Consider the following 4811-nt stretch of genomic DNA (forward strand, 5'->3'; position numbering starts at 1 on the left):
ATTTTGGAATATTATGCGTAAAATAAAATTTGCACAAAATAGAACGACAATCCCGGTCAATTCTTAGTTTAACATGGACAAAATTCACGAGAGCGTGAAACAATTCCTAAAATTTCTGGAATTCTGACACGTGTCGCCTCGTCTCAAGCAAAACAACGATTTCTTTCACGTTCGAACAAAAATAAATTTTTTCGTCTAAATTACTCTCTTTTTTTTTTCTAATTGATTTCACTTCGAACGAGATATTCCTATCTCTAATTATTACAAATTTATTTTCAATAAAATCGTTATTTTTTTATTAAAAATTACTTTCGAATTAACACAATTAAAACTTCAAATCGAAGACCAATTTAAATCTAAAGCAAATATAAATCTCTGTTCGATAGGTTTCAACGCAGCCGATGTATTAAACATTCGATTAACCTCTAGACTGTGCTATTAATTATCGAGCACAAACATTACAATCCATCGACCTCCGTCAAAATGATCAATAAACATTTCGGCACGTGTCATGTCGAGATAAAAGCCAGAAGGATTTCCGCTCCGCTACCACGCCCATCTCTATCATAGCGATTCCTCTTTGGCCCTGAATACTTCACAGGAATCCGTACTGCGGTCACGAATGAACCGCTTGTTACCTGAAAAGCCGAGCTGAGTGTTGCGTGGTAAATTGGACGACAGGTTTCACGTACAGTTTCCTCGGTTACGTAAAATTTCCCGGTGTGAAATGTTCTTGCCTTGTCGGATAGCGCTAAAGCATGGTGTTAAAAAAAAAGATTTTATCGACCGAGGAAGAACAAATGCATTTTGTAGAAAAACATGTCATTTTTTTATTTTTTTTTATTATCAATCTGCGAATGGTGTGATAAGAAAAACGAGGTATTTTGACTCGTCGAGCATTTGCTGCACAAGCTTATAAAAATCTAAAGATCAATTAATATTTCTGAAAATTTTTCTAAACGTAGTATTAAAAAGGATTTTATCGACCGAGGAAGAAGAAATGTATTTTATAGAAAAATGTGTCATTTTTTATTTTTTTTTATTATCAATCTGCGAATGGTGTGATAAGAAAAGCGAGATATTTTGATTCGTCCAGCATTTTCTGCACAAGCTTATAAAAATCTAAAGATCAATTAATATTTCTGAAAATTTTTCTAAACGTTGTGTTAAAAAGGATTTTATCGATCGAGAAAGAAGAAATGCATTTTATAGAAATGTGTCATTTTTCTTTTTTTTTATCAATTTGGATGCAAATAATGTGATGAGAAAAGCGAGGTATTCTGACTAGTCAAGCATTTGCTGTACAAACTAGTTTATAAAAATCCAAAGACCGATCGATTTCTGAGAATTTTTTTAAACGTGGTGTTAAAAAGGATTTTATCGACCGAGGAAGAAGAAATTTTATAGATGTTTACGAAACGTGTCATTTTTTTACCAATTTGGATGTGAATGGTGTAATAAAAACACGAAGTATCTTGACTCAAATATTTACTGCATAGTGGACAAACTAATTTATAAAAATCGAAAGATCAATCGATATTTCTGAGATTTTTCTAAAAATCAATTTTTATAATTCCAATAAATATATATGTCGAATTCTTTCTTCACTCTCTAAGATCAATCAATTAAAATTATCATTTTACTAACTTAAAATTTAAAGAATAGCCTTCAACTCGAAGAGATAATTTTATTTACTTCTTAATTAACCATCAGTTCGTTCGATCGACTGAGAGTAGGGGTGGGAAGAGGAGGGAAGAAGAGAACGTTTACGAGGTGAAAGTAAGCACGACGAGTTCAAAGGTGGCTCAACCACGATACTTATTTCCACTTTTCTCCTGCGATTTTATCGAAGCGTTTAACGGCGGACGATTTACCAGCAAAACACGAGGGAACAATTGTCCGGCACGAAGAAGAAGGAAGGAAATGACACGGACGATTCTTTTACAACTGCTATTCCTGAATTATAGGATCGGGCAATGGCGCATGAAATAGTCTCTGCCACGTTCGTCTCTTCGCCCAATCCAGACTCGCGTATTTCGTTTCGCGACGCTCTTCGCTCGTTGCAAAACTCCTCTGCGATTTTTTTGTCTTAGAAAACACTTTCAGCTCTTCTGACTTTTCGAGATCTAGAAATCTTTGAGGGAAAAGAATCGGTTCGAACGTAACGTTCTATATACAGAAGTTTATCTATTTGTTTATCCATTGTTGTTTTATAGTTTTTGTAATTTTATTCATCGAGAACGGGTCAAGTATGTAAGAATCGAAACGTTACGCGAATATTTATATGTAAAATGAGAATTTTGAGTTGGAACAATTGCGAGGTGAAAGAAATTTGGACAGAATAGTTGAGTTTATCTTTTCAACGAAATTTTGCGTGGAGATTTAAATGAATATCTTTTTCAAATGTTGGAAAATTAGAATAAATGAAAACACGCAGAGAGAGAGAGAGAGAGAGAGAAATGAAAATGAATACGTGAGAGATTGCAGAGATATGACACGAATTTTATCTAGTAAAATTTAAAAAAAAAGAAAATCTACTTTTCCTTTTCTCTAAACTTGTTATGTTTATTAAAAATAACGGAAGATCATATTTCCCGAAATTAAAAACTATTGTAAATTTTATTTTGTTAAAAATATCGAAGGATAAAAAAAATGAGAATCTTGTTAATTATTTATTTCTTAATTATATCAATTAAAAAAAAAAACAAATTAAATAATCGAAGAAATAGGATTTTAAAAATTATGGAAAAGCGGAGCAATCGTCACGTGATCGATGAATCTTTTGTCTTGGGGGATAGAGATGCATCAGGTGCACCTTTTCAGTGAAATAAATGATGACGCGTCAGTCAGATTACGAGAACCGTTTCTGTGGATCATTCGATCAGCGATAGATGTTCTTCTGAATCGATCGATTAGTCGTTAATCAACGTGTCAACGTACGGAAATATTCGTCTCTCTTTAGCCAATGAATAATGTTTGGACGAACTGATTGAACTCGTGTCTTCGTGAATTTTCGACTTTAATACGAAATAACCGAGAAATAAATCTCGAACAGGGAATTTCATAAAATTTGCGACACTTTGATGGGCAATAAAGAAGGTAATATAGGATGTTCGACATAAATAGATTCCTGAATCCTTTCCTGAATGTCTAGTTTTGAAAATACGAAAATAAAGTTTGTAAAATTTTATTGTTTATTTTTTAATTTGATGACGTAACACGAAGTGATTGAATTTCTTTTTTATAATTTAATTATTTATCATTTTACAAAATACACATACAATTCATCTATAAATGTGTATTTATATATTTTTTTTTTTAACGATAACGCAAGATAATTTTTTTAATTAACATTTTTCTTTTCTTTTTTTTTTTTTTGTTTTTAATAAAAAAAGTGAAGGAGTAAAAAAAAAAAAAATATTCCAACTTTATATTTTTTGTACGTGAGGTTGCAAGTTGAACAGGATGGTTTATGGTAGAGTTGCCCTAACGACATGGATGGAAATTTATTATCCCTGTAAAAAAATTTACGACGCTGTTAAAAATAAAATTCGTAACTACATTTCGTACGACTCTTGAAACTTTAATGGTTGATAAGGTAATTGCACGGAATACGAGACAATAACCCAAAATGATCTAGTCATATATAATCCAAACTGATTATCTGTTTCTACAAGTTGTCAAGTTTTTAACATTCTTAATAATTGTTAAAAAAATAAAAACATTGTATCACTTATTTCACAAGGCAATATTTAAACTTATACTTTATACTTCGAAATATAAATTTCACAAAATTATATTTAGATTACTCTGCATATTTTTTATTTTATTTATTTATTTTTTTCATCAATAATATAAAACGATATCCCATCAGAAATTCAAAAGTTTTTTTTTTTAAGCAAAAATACGAGCAATGATCATGTATCTATTTTAATAACATCCAATATACCAAATTATTTCCAATGCAAACAAGCAAATCTGCATCAGTTTCAATCAATCGGATCAAAATTTTCAAAACATTGAGTTAATTGAGTTAAAATGGCTGTCGGTGTCTTCGACGTGCTCTTTAATAGTAATTTCAACCGCATAGTTACCACCAGAAGCGTCAGAAGACCAGATCTGAATTCGTGGAATCGGATTTGCATGCGAGAAACGGTGGAAACTGTTCAAGTGCTCTTTGCACTATACACCGTGGCAAAGTATATGAATTTTTCATCATCCGTTTTCTTTCTTTCGTCTTTGAACAATGTTCAAGCATCATTATGTTCAAGTTTATTAATTCGACGATTCTGCTCGAGCACACCATCCTTTGATCAAAATTTCCAATCGAAATTCTCTTATTTCGGAAAATTTTCTATCGATAAATCGATTCAGAGTTTTTATCGGTTTTGCATTTTTTTAAAGTAATGAGCACCCTTTTATTTTATTTACGAATTGATTGGTCTCTTAGTTGCGGACTAGATGTAGCTTTTTTTAAAGTTTTTCGTTTCAGTTTTGTCCGAAAGGACTGGAAAGAGAATTTTATATAAAGCTATTATTATTATTATATATATATTATGTAAAATTATTATATATGATTAAATCGAATCGAGGATAAATAAATTAAGAGATAAAATAGATGTTTCATAATTAATGAAAATGCAGAATGCAGTTCAGTGTATTTAATTAGAACAAATTAATTTATAACCTCGTTTCGTTTGATTGAATAAATTTATTCATGTATTCTTCATTTTACTTGATAGAATATATTAATTTACAATTCTATTTGATATATGGGGTGTAATAATTATTTAAGGGCAATATATATATGC

This window comes from Apis dorsata, unplaced genomic scaffold, assembly GCF_000469605.1.
Source record: "Apis dorsata unplaced genomic scaffold, Apis dorsata 1.3 scaffold_73, whole genome shotgun sequence".
NCBI classification, from domain to species: Eukaryota; Metazoa; Arthropoda; class Insecta; order Hymenoptera; family Apidae; genus Apis; species Apis dorsata.